Raw genomic sequence first — 12,994 nt, 5'->3', positions numbered from 1 at the left:
AGCGCCACTTCAGGCTTTTTTCTTTTTGCTTATGTGGTGCTGAGGAATCGAACCCAGGGCCTCAGGCATGCAAGGCAAGCGCTCTACCACTGAGCCACCTTCCCAGCCCGAGAGTTGAGTTTTTTAATTTAACTTTTTGATTGGTTTTGTTTTAGCTTGTTTTGCAGAAACTTTTAAATTTGGTTTGCTGTATTTTGAGGTTGGGTTTCCTAAAGAAAGTCTTCCAGTGGTGTCATGAGGCTTTTAAGAGAGAATTCATGTGAATTGTCTTTGAAAAGCATTTAGCAATATGTGAACTGAACTTACCATCCATCCCCTAGGACAGTTCGGAAAAGATGAAAATGTTTCCTCTACTTACTTCTGTTTACCAAAGAAGTTAAAATCGACACAGTAGATGCAAAATTTGCACAATACAAAGCATTCAGAAGACTGGAGAGATCACACAATATCCTAACTTCCAAGTATAATCCACATCAACATTTATTTGTGTACATCAAACTTATAAAAGGCTTTATTTGGGGGCTGGGAAAGTGGCTCAGTGGTAGAATGCTTACCTCACATGCCTGAAGCCCTGGGTTCAATTTCTCAGCAACACATAAACAGAAAAAGCCAGAAGTGGCTCTGTGGCTCAAGTGGTAGAGTTGCTAGCCTTGTGCAAAGAAGCTCAGGTACAGTACCCAGGCCCCAGGACTGTGGGGGGGGGGGGAGGGGGAAGGAGGGGGGGGAGCTTTGTTTTGGGGCATTTTCAAATATCCAAAGTTGGAAGAATAATGTAGTGAAAGCCAGGTACTCATCATGGGTCTGCAAGTGAGCAGGAGGACCATTCTGGAGTCTAGCGGGGAGGAACAGCCCTCCAATGGTGGTAATCTCAGGGGGCATTTCCTTTCCTCCCTATATACCAAAGCTTGGATCTAGAAACCATAAGGTCAAATGAAAGATATTTCTTGATGCTATGAAACACATTCTCTTGTTTTTGTTTGTTTTGTTTTTGGCAGTTCTGAAGGTAGAACACAGAGCCTTAATACTTGCTACACAAGCACTCCACAAAACCCTGTTCTGAGAGAGAGAGAGAGAGAAAGAGAGAGAGAGAGAGAGAGAGAGAGAGAGAGAGGGAGGAGGGAGGGAGTGTGTCCTGGAGATTGAGCTCAGGGCCTGGGCACTTGTTTGAGTTTTGCTTTTTTCCCCCTCTGTCAAGGCCAGCACTCTATCATTTGAGCCAGAGCTCCAACTCCAGCTTTTTGGTGATTAACTGGATATAAGAATCTCTCACAGACTTTCCTGCTCAGGCTGGCTTTGAACTATGATCCTCAGATCTCAGCCTCCTGAGTAGCTAGGATTACAGCCATAAGCCACTGCTTTCTACCTTATGTTCAGTTTTATTGAGGTATATTTTATATAAAATATGATACCTTTCTATATTCTATGAACCTTCACAGAGTAGGGATTTCTCTATTATTACAAACCCTTGATAATGATTTTAATGCTAGCAAATCACCACAACTCAACTTTCCCCCAACAATTACAGCTGTCTTATGAAATATATATTTCCACAAAATGCATCTTGTGAATTCAATATTGCTTAGAGTAGATTTCCTCCTGTGGAACTCATGAGTCTATTTGTAGAGAATTAAGAAAATATTTTGTACTTTTCTTCCTTTCTCCTTTTTTTTGGAGGGTCAAAATTCTAGCAAGAATTTATTTCAGATAATAGGATTAAAGTGGAAAGAAATAGAAAAAAGAGAGAAAACAGTTCTTGCTCCTTGCAGGAAGTGGTAAGGCCCTGGCCCTGGTTATCTTTGAGGTAGGGTGGTACTTTCTGCCTGGGTTGAGCTGAGCTGGGCTGTGATCTCTCTCCTGGTGTGAGGCACTGAGGACCCAGTGCTCTTCCCCTGGCTCTAGGACATCAGAAGCACACCACCACGTTTAGACATAGTCCCACAAATGTCTTTTTTGCCCACTTGGCCTCCAGTTGCAGATTGCTTCCATCTGCATCTCCCAAGTAGCTGGAATGACAGGCTAGAGCCATGGTGCTGGCCACAGGCTCTACCTCTTAAGCATCTTACCAGCTCTCAATAGTGTTACCGACCTGGGGCTGAGCTTTTGAGGCATGAACCTTGGGGAAACAACTTAAGATCCAAACCATTACAACTTTCTTAATCTTAAATGTTAAAGCCAAACTATACTTTATTTGACAGTTCACCATTTGGAACTAAACAGTTAGTTGGTTTTTGCTTTTTTTGGTGTGTGTGTGTGTGTGTGTGTGTGTGTGTGTGTGTGTGTGTGTGTGTGTGTGTGTGTGTGTGTGTGTGTGTGTGTGTGCTGGTCCTGGGGCTTGAACTCAGTCAGGGCCTAGGTGCTGTCCCTGAGCTTCTTTTGCTCAAGGCTAGCTCTCTTCCATTTGAGCCCAGGCTCCATTTCTGGATTTTTGGTAGGTTATTGGAGATAACAGTCTCACAGGCTTTCCTGCCTGGGCTGGCTACAAAACCACAATCCTTAGATCTCAGCCTCCTGAGTAGCTAGGACGACAGATGTGAGTCATCAGCGCCTAGCTGGTATTTTCATGTTACTCAACATCACTAATGTTAGCCAATGTCACTAATTCCAAAATATTTCCATCACTCCAAAAAGAATCCTAATACTCCCTCCTCCAGTGTACTGAACATGTCTAATCTACTTTGAATGTCTATGAATTTGCCTACTTTGAGAATATTAATACAATATGGCTTTTTTTTATGCCTGGCTTCTTCTACTTATAGTATGTCTTCAGGATTCTTCCATGTTGCATCAAATGTTCCATTATTCATTTATTCACTAGTTCATGGCTATTTGGGTAGTTTGAGCTACTATGAATTCAGCCATTATGAATTTAACTACAACAAACATGTGTGTACCAACTCTGGTGTAAATACATATTTTCAGTGCTCATGGGATTTGAATTGATTTCCTAAGATTTTTTTTTATTGTGAAAATATTGTACAGAGGGGTTACAATTACATGGGTAAGATGAGTACATTTCTTATCAAGCATTGTAGCCTCCTCCTTTGTTTCCCCTTCCCATCCCTTCTCATTCTCCCTCCCTCCCCCACCCCCAATGATTTCCTAAGATTCTTGAAGGTCATCAGGCTAACTCAGTAAGCCACAGAGGAACCCAAGACGGCACAGCAGATGAGTGTGGGAGGGAGGGATACATTTCTAATGATATCATCCTTGGCCTTGAAGGGTATTTATTTAGGACCTACAACACGATAGAGTCTATGGGGGTCATCATAAAAGGATTTGGCTGATGCAGCAGCCAGCAGACTCATTGCAGTAAAAGTGCAGCGAGAAGAATGACGGAAAACAAGTCTACTCCTAGAGGTGTTTTGCTTAAGTCTAGAGTCCATCAAGAAGAAAAATAACATTGCATTTTCTTCTTTCATACCAGCTCTGACTCTCAGCTTCCACTTGCCAAGATCAACAAATATCTGAAATCATTCTTTTGCCTCCCATGAGGCAAATGATTCTCTTTCTTTCCCTGTATCAGGACTCAAGAGTCTGGGAAAACAGAGAGAATCTGTGTTTGCATGGTCGTCAAGATGGTTATTGCTTGACTCCATTTTCTGATGTTAGTAAATCCACCTAATCCCCTGCTAGGCAATCCACAGCCATTCCAACTTTTTAGGTCCTCTATCTTCACATACCATCTAGGAAGATTATCCTCTTACTCTAGGACTACATGTGGGTGGGGGGGGGGGCGATGAGTGGGGGTAAGGGTGGGTACGTGTGTGCATGTATGCCAGTCCTGGGGCTTGAACTCACAGCTTGGGCACTGTCCCTGAGCTTTTGTGCTCAAGGCTAGCATACTACCACTTGAGCCGTAACTCCACTTCTAGCTTTTTTGGTATTTAAGTTGACATAGGAGTCTCATGGACTTTCCTTCCCCAGCTGACTTCAAATCTTGATCCTCAGATCCCAGCCTCCTGAGTAGCTAGGATTACAGGTATGAGCCACCAGCACCTAGCCGCCCCCACTCTGGGACTTCCTCTGAAAGATCGATTTGGGCTGACCAACAGTGGTTCATGAGTGTAATCCCAGCTACTCAGGAGACCCACATCCAGGCGATCATGGTTTAAGGCTAGCCCAGAAAAAGAGAAGTCTATTATATTCCAGAATTGCCAGGAAAAAAAAAAACTAGGCTGGAGATGAGCTTAAATGATAGGGCACCAATTGAAGAGACAAGCTAAGCAAGCTTGAGGCTCTGTTTTCAAAGTGGATTTGGGACTCCGTTTCTGGCACTATCCGATAGCCAAACAAACACTGAGCAATTAAACACCCCATAAAGTTCATTCCTGGAGAAGGAGAGCCTTCCCTTTCTCACTCACGAGAGAAAAATTGTCCCCTACAGTTTTCCCAAGATGAGTCTTTGGTAGCAAAACTTATCAAGATAATTTATGTGATAACTCACTCAGGAACATATATAGACATAATTGAGTCATTTTTGTAGTTGGAAAATTAAGCTAGGAAATGGATTGGGAATTTTAAATATTTCAATGTGTCGGGAAAGTGAGTTTAGAAACTACAGTTTCTTTATTTTTGAACTCAAACTTGTTTCTGGAATTTTTCCCTTCCAATTGACTTGAAAGCATTTTATTTTAGTTTTGTGTTTTATGGGCTGGAAGTTCCTGTTCCAACACTTATGACAGGGAGAGAAGAATTTAAAAAAAATAGCAACATTGCGCAATTCTCAAACCTCTTCTGAGTCTCTGACAATGGAATTGTATCCACTTCCCATTTGTCAGAAGCTCCTGTTTTGTTGCCTCTTTTTATTTATTTAACAGTTTGTTCCTGTTATTCAGGAGCCCTGTGTATATCTGCTTTTGAGAATGAAAAATTGTGAGAATTATGAGGTAAAAAACTTTTCATATTTATATATACTATGCACACACAGGCAACCTCCAAGTCCATAGGCTTCCCTTCATGAATTCTCCCCATCTTGAATCTAAAGTATTCAGAGAAAAAAATATATGTCTATAGTAAACAAGTATGTTTGGTCTTGCCATTATTTTCCAGACGGTATAGCATGAGTACACAAATGTTGCATTAGTTAGGCATTACTAATTATCTAGACATGATTTTACATGTACAAAAGAACATGTGTAGGTTATGTGCAAATGCTGTGCTATTTTAGGTGAACCTTACTTAGCATCCACATTTATTTTATTTTTTTCTGCTGCTCCTGGGGCTTGAACTTAGCACCTGGGTGCTGTCCCTGAACCCCTGTTTTGCTCAAAGCAAGTACTCTACCACTTGAGCTGCAGGGCCACTTCCAATACTTCTGTGATTAATAGGAGATAAGAGTCTCACAGAGACTTTGCTGGTTGAGCTGCCTTTAAATTGTGATCCTCAGATCTCAGCCTCCTGGGTAGCTAGGATTACAGGTGTGAGCTACCAGTGCCAGGATAGCATCCACATTTTTATATCTTCAGGGATTCTAACAGACACCAAGAGACAACTGTATGTCTTTATAAGCACACATTCCTAAGTGTGCTCATTTGGGAGAAGTTGTTAACTGTTCTATGCCTGATTTTCTCATAAATGAAATAGTAGGATCTACACCACACCATTGGGAGGGTGTGAGGATGAAGTGAATTAAGGAGTATTTTGAACGTGCCTAACATGCACTAAACATGTTGTAAGAGTTAGCTATGGCAGGGCACCTGTAATCCTAGCTACCCAGAAGGCTGAGATCTGAAGATCAGGGTTCAAAGACAGCATGTGCAGAAAAGTCCCTGGGAGACTTTTACCTCCAATTAACCACTCAAAAACTGGAAGTGAAGCTGTGGCTCAAAGTGGCAGAGAGTAGGGATAGCACCCAAACCCTGAGTTCAAACCCCACAACTGCAAAAAAAAAAAAAAAAAGTTAGCTACGTAACATGCAATAGTTAATAAATACTATGTGGTAGAGTAAGTTGTCAATTAAAAATATTAGGGGTTGCCAGGCTCATGCCTGTAATCCTAGCTACTCAGGAGGCTGAGATCTAAGGATCACGGTTCAAAGCCAGGCCAGGCAGGAAAGTCCATGAGACTCTTATCTCCAATAAACCACTAGAAAACCGGAATTGGCACTGTGGCTCAAGTGGTAGAGCATCCACCTTGAGCTGAAGAGCTGAGTAGGGATAGCGCCCAGGCCCAGAGTTCAAGCCCCACGACCAACAAACAAACAAAAAAATAGGGGTGAAGAAGGTATCTGACATGAGGCCGGAGCCATCTGTGGAGGCAGGAAAGTCAGAGGATGGAGAGGATGGGTCCAGGAGCAGATGTAGCTTCCAAGAAAGCTACAACATCTGGGACCAATGTCCAGATCTTCTGTTGTCCCCGCCTGTGCTTACTCACATAGTAACTTCATCAAGTTAACAGTCCCACGGTGGAGTTGCTTCATGCACCCTCCTCCTCACCCACTCACCCATGAGCATTCCTGATGGCCCAGTCCACCAAACAGCACAAGCTGGCCTGCTATCCTCTCTCGCCCATTTCCAGCCTTTGCTCCACTTGCTGTGTCCTGCTCCCTAGTAAAGAGAACTTGAGAGAGGAGGCAACTCTTTAAACAGCTGTTGGTTCTACCTAAGTGATTTCCTGATAACACTAGGGAAAAGTGAAGAGTCTATCTCTATATATAATTAATAATATATAAATTATATATATATATATATATATGCGTAAGGTTTTTTTTTGTTTTTTTTTTTTTTGGGTCCAGTCGTGGGGCCTGAACTCTGGGCCTGGGCGCTGTCCCTCAGCTCTTCAGCTCAAGGCTAGCGCTCTACCACTTGAGCTACAGTGCCACTTCCAGCTTTTTTCTTTTTTATGTGGTGCTAAGGAATCGAACCCAGGGCCTCAGGCATGCAAGGCATGCAAGGCAAGCGCTCTACCTCTGAGCCACCTTCCCAGCCCTATGTGTAAGGTTTATCTGGAAATCTCAACCCCAAGGCCTAAAAGAATCAGACAACAGAGTTAGTAGACAATGAGGCAAGAGGAAGTAGCTCCACGCTTTTATAGCCTCAGCTTTTTCAAAGGTCACCTCAGCCTAAAAAGTGTTAGAAATAAAATATCTATAAGATGTAACACTTGACAGATATCATGCTTTTATTTTGCCTTGGACTTTTTTTTGAGACAAGGTCTCTCCATGTATATACATACCCCAGGCTGGCCTTAAACTAATGATCATCCTGATTGAGCACGACCCCAGCACTGGGATTACACCTGAGCCACACAGCCAGCTCACAGAAGTTCTAATTGGTAAATAGTAATTGTGCCAAGGAGAGTTTTCATTATGACATTTCTATACACACGTGAGATGTACTTTGATAATATTCACCTCCTTTCTTTTCTCCCCCTCCACCTTTCCCTTCCTCATTCGTTACAGCCCACTTTTACTTTCACATTTTCCTCATTCCCCCCATGTGAGAGAAAACATGCGATACTCACCTTTGAAAGAATGGTTTCTCACTTAATTCACTGATCTCCAGTCCTATCCATTTTCTGGCAAGTGACATAGTTTAATTAAACCTTACACTTACTAGTGGTGAGTAAAATCTCATTGTGTGTATGGAATGTGTATATACCTTTTCTTTATCCATTGAAGGAAACCTTAACGTGTTTATTGTGAATCATTGTTAAGTATGGGTATGCAGGTATCTTCATAGTAAGCTTATTTGATTCCTTTGGGTTTCTTCCCAGAAGTGATATAGCTGGATCATAGGGAAGTTCTCCTGGTAATTTTTTTGAGGAATCTCTACGCTGATTTCCACGGTAGCTGAACCAGTTTACATTCCTATCAAAAGTCTATAAAGGTTCCTTCTCTTTATCCCCATCTTTACCTCCTCTCTCCTCCACTTTCATTGTACCTTTGTTCTAGGGTTTCTGAGAATGATTTTTCAAAATAATTTCTAGATTTCATTGTTATCCATTGTAACATCATCCTTTTCACATCTAATTTTATTGGCTTAGGTCTTCTCTTTTGGTTAATTTGGCTACAGGATTGTCAATCTTGTTCATCTTTTCAAAGAACCAACTTTGTTACATTGATCCTTTGTCTCATTCTTCTGGGTTCCATTTTATGAATTTCATCTCTGATCTTATTTCTTCCTTCCTGTTAAATTTTGTGTCTGGATGGCTCCTTGCATTTCTTTTTTTTTTTTTTTTAGGTCCAGTCATGGGGCCTGAACTCTGGGCCTGGGCTCTGTCCCTCAGCTCTTCAGCTCCAGGCTAGTGCTCTACCACTTGAGCCACAGCGCCACTTCCGGCTTTTTTCTTTTTGCTTATGTGGTGCTAAGGAATCAAACCCAGGGCCTCATGCATGCAAGGCAAGCGCTCTACCACTGAGCCACCTTCCCAGCCCCTCTTGCATTTCTAAGAGCTTGAGATACATAATTAGCTTCCTCATTTAAGATATCTCTGATTTTTTTAATGTAGGCATTTACAGTTATAAACTTCAGTCTTAGAACTGTCTTTCTGTATCAGACAGATTCTGGTCTTCATTTACACTTAATTCTGTGATGTTTTAATTCCTCCAATCCCTTCATTTCTCCAATGACCTGATGATTATACAAAAGTATATTACTTAATTTGCATATACTTGTGTATTTTCTGTACTTTCTCTTGCTATTATTTTCTAGTTTTAAATTAGTAGAAAAATGTTAGATGTGGAGCATGGAATTTCTTCTCCATAGTCAATAAGAAAAAAAAGTACTCTGTTCCCTTATTTTTATAAATCATGTCTATTTCCATGGATTTTACTTGCTAAGATCAAACAGAATCTGAAATTATTATTTTGCCTTTGCTGTGGTGAGTAATACAATGATGTTCTCACACTTTTCCTTCCTCCCACCTGTCTGTCTGTCTCTGGTACTGAGGTTTGAATTCAGAGTCTCATACTTGCCAGGTACACACTTGAACCCATGCACCAGTCTTCTCTTAGCCTTTTTGGGATTGTATCAGGACCCACAATTGAGAGTTCTAGTTTATTCCTTGACTAGCCTTCAATCCGTGGTAATTTTCTCATCTATTGGTGATGCTTTTCACTGAGTTTGATTTATTGAGTTTGCTATTTTCATGATTTCTGTTTGTTTTTTTCCCCCCCAGAATCTCAATTTCTCAACCAGGTATTGAATTGGATTTCTTCATTTAACCTTCTTGAAGTGGGTCATTGATCTTGTTTTTTTTTTGTATGCCAGTCCTGGGATTTGAACTCAGAGCTTTTGCACTCAAGGCTAGTGTTTTACCACTTGACCCATAGCTGTTCTTCCAGCTTTTTGGTGATTAATTGGAGATAAGAGTCTCATGAACTCTCTTGCCTGTGCTGGCTTTGAACTTTGATCTTCAAAAATCTCAGCCTCTTGAATAGCTATGATTACAGGCATGAGCCATTGGTGCCCAGCTTCACTGATCCATTTTTAAAACTAGATTTTTAAATTATTTGGCATTTCAACCATTTTAATATCTTTAGGAAGAGTTGTAAATTTGGAAATATCACTTACACCCTCAATAAGGTTTAAGAGAAAGGAGCTATGGTATTTGCAGGATACACTAAGAACTTAAAAATTGTTATAGGTAAAAATATTTAAAAAAAAAATGTCGTGAAAAGGATGATGGGGAAAGGAAAAGGAGAGGAGAAGCAAACTAGGAATGACAAGTAACATCCGTGTGAAGATTTAAGAATGAATTGTGAAGAGTAACACAACAAAACAAATACAGAGCAAGAGAAAACAAGACAAATGAGTATTTCTTCCTTCCTGGAGATTCTTTGTCTTTGCCTTTGCCTTTGCCATTTTGCATTTTACTGGTGGTGGTGGTGTTAGGAGAGTATTGAGTCGTTTTCTCTCTAAAGTCCAAACAGGTTGGACCAGAAAGGGCTGTTTACAGCAGAGCTCTGCTGGCATTTCCCTATCATGGAGTGAGACAACAGATAGCTGCTAGACTCAACTTGGCCCAGGGTTTTCTGTGTCCAGAAACATGTGTGTTAGTGGGGTGCAGAGGATGCCCTCAAATTGCTCCTGCCAGCTGAGCCCCAGGCTCTGATAGATAACCTCTTACACCAGGTAAGGTTGTGGTATGTGTAATGACAGGCTGAAGAAGTGCCCAAGCAGTGACTCTGTTTCCATCAAATGTCTGTGGCGCTCTGAGAGTTAGAGTTAGAAGGCAATTGGAAGCAGCAGGGTTAGGGATGGGGTCTTGAGTGATTCTAAGTGTCTTAGTTATTCTAGTTGTATTCCAGTGTTCCTCTCCTCATCTATTCACACACATAGTAGGTGCTAGGGAGAGAAAAAAAAAAGCTATGTGAGTCTTCGAGGAAGAGGGGACAGATACTTGCCTTTCGGAACCTAGTCTTAGACATTTATTTTGTAGCAATAGCTCTTACTTTCCTCTAGTTTACTTGATGCCCTCAACTGAACCTTATTTATTCCCTCCCTGCCCCATCCCTCCAGTTCAGAAATTTCCCTGGCCAATTTTTAACTCAATGAGAATGTGGTTTAACATTCTCCCTAAGCGTTCTTTTCATTGGGTGCTTGCTAATAAGGTTTGGACAGCCAGGGGCTCTAGGGTGTAGCAGTGGAGATGGTTATGACTGATGATACTTGGGAGTTGGGAGTCTCCCATCCTCTTTCGTCCCAGCTAGGCCTAGGTACTGAGGATTCCGGGTTACAGACCCCAGCAGGAAGCAGTGTGCAGATTCACGGGCAGCCATCCAATTCCTGGCATAGATGTCTTTAGGAAACGGAGTCATGATGGTATTAGAATAAAGAAAGAGCAGAAAGCAAACTCAACAGAACAGATCAGTATTAATGGAAAGCTGAAGAGAGCCACCATGGTGCCCCGAGGAGAGTCAGGAGACACAGACATTATGGGGGCAGAGACCTAAGTAGGTCCTAGGTGGGAGCAGGGCCAAAGGTAGCTGGAGAGTTGCAAGAAGTTTCCAAATGGGCCTTGAGAGTCCATGGTAATGGCCTGAAATGGAGGAACTCAGGGGCGTGACCCCTGAGGGAGGAGGGGGAGTGGGAGGGGGAAGAGGGCCTTCACATGTAGTTTAGGATTCTGGGCTAGAAAATTTCAGAAAGATCCTTGGGTCAGGGAGAGTCATCAGTAGGCCAAGCGATGGAGCAAAACAAAGCCGATTCCCATCAATGGCTACCTGACATTCTGACCCCAGTTTCCTTTGGGTAGAAGCCCAGGTTTCTTTTCCTGGTAATGGGTGATGTGCCTACTCACGTGCTCAGCTACAAATCCCTCCTCGCCGCTTGGGCACCTGAGAAACATCTGGATCCTGACCAGACCACATGCACTCAGAGCTGGCTCCAGCTCTCCTCTCTCTCTCTCCCTCTCCCTGTCTCTGTCTGTCTCTGTCTCTCTGTCTGTCTCTGTCTCTCTGTTTCTGTCTCTCTCTGTCTCTCTGTCTCTGTCTCTGTCTCTGTCTCTCTCTCTTGCTTTTCTGACTTTTCATTTTGAGGACTTATATTAATTGCTACAGCTCCCAAAACGTAGATGAACCCTCCAGGTTCTTAGATACCCTAGTTCACTGATGCTCTGTCTATCCGAACCTACTTTTCCTGCATTGCTCACAAAGCAGTGAGCAAGTTGAGGCTTCAGTGGACCTTGCTCTCCACTTTCCCATGTCTTTCACAGCAAGGAAAGTCAGGGGTGAAGATGGGCAACAAGTACATTGTGCTAGCTGTCTCTTACTCCCCCCTGACTTCCGATCTCATAGCTGGTAGCATGTTCTTGAACCCAGCAGATGAACATGTAGTCATTTCATCTGCACAGATCCATCTGTGAGCAGTTTCGAGGAACAGTTATATAGTTTGGTGTCAATTTTTTTTTTTTTGGGTCCGGTCATAGGGCCTGAACTCTGGGCCTGGGCGCTGTCCCTCAGCTCTTCAGCTCCAGACTAGCGCTCTACCACTTGAGCCACAGCGCCACTTCCAGCTTTTTTCTTTTTGCTTATGTGGTGCTGAGGAATCGAACCCAGGGCCTCATGCATGCAAGGCAAATGCTGTACTGCTGAGCCACCTTCCCAGCCCCATAGTTTGGTGTCTTAATTCCTTACTCTGCCAAAATGGAATGCTTTACACAGTATCCTATCATCTATGGAGCTGTTTATAGGTTTTCCTAAGGAGTGACATTAAATATTTTAAAAATATGAATGCAAGCTGGGCGCTGGTGGCTCACGCCTGTAATCCTAGCTACTCAGGAGGCTGACATCTGAGGACTGTGGTTCAAAGCCAGCCCTGGAAGGAAAGGCTGTAAGACTCTGATCTCCAATAAACCACCAGAAAATCAGAAGTGGCGCTGTAGCTCAAGTGGTAGAGCACTAACCTTGAGCTGAAGAGCTGAGGGACAACACTCAGGCCCAGAGTTCAAGCCCCACAACCGACAAAAAAAAAAAAAAAAAAAAGAAAGAAAAAAATGCAAAAGAACCATAAATTTAGTTGCCCTAGCCTTGTTCCAACACTTTACCATGGTGTATGTGGGAAGGAAGTTTATGTGGCAAACAGGAAATTTGTCATTGGAGTTCAAGTTTATTGAGGCGCATCTGCTAAACCTATGGGGCAAAGTTTGGGATTTTGGATTTTGGGGGAAAAAAAAGTGAGACTGGAGAAGAAGAAAAAAGAAAAAAATATAGGTGGTACCTTGGTGTCTGTCTGAGAATGTTTCACTGGTTGGACTCCTTGGCTGTAAGCTGAAATTTGTAAGAAGAAAAGCGAGGGGCAGAAGCTGGGAATGCAGAGCTCATGAGGTTAAGCTGATTTTCAGATAAACCTATGCCCAATGGAGACAAAGAAGAGAGAGAGGGAAAAAACATATAAATGAGACAGTCTCACTATGGAGCTCAGGTTGGCCTCTACCTCGCAGCCATTAAGGGCTGAGATAACAGGCTCTAAACAGGGCTCCTGAGCAGGTAGTTCAGCCATGAAGGAAGCCATCTGTGAAGGTCTGCAGTGAATGTGAAGCACTTTGCCCTGGA

Source organism: Dipodomys spectabilis, unplaced genomic scaffold (genome assembly GCF_019054845.1).
Source record: "Dipodomys spectabilis isolate Male_0828 unplaced genomic scaffold, ASM1905484v1 ptg000096l, whole genome shotgun sequence".
In the NCBI taxonomy this organism is placed as follows: Eukaryota; Metazoa; Chordata; class Mammalia; order Rodentia; family Heteromyidae; genus Dipodomys; species Dipodomys spectabilis.
Note: the sequence above shows the minus strand (reverse complement) of the source record.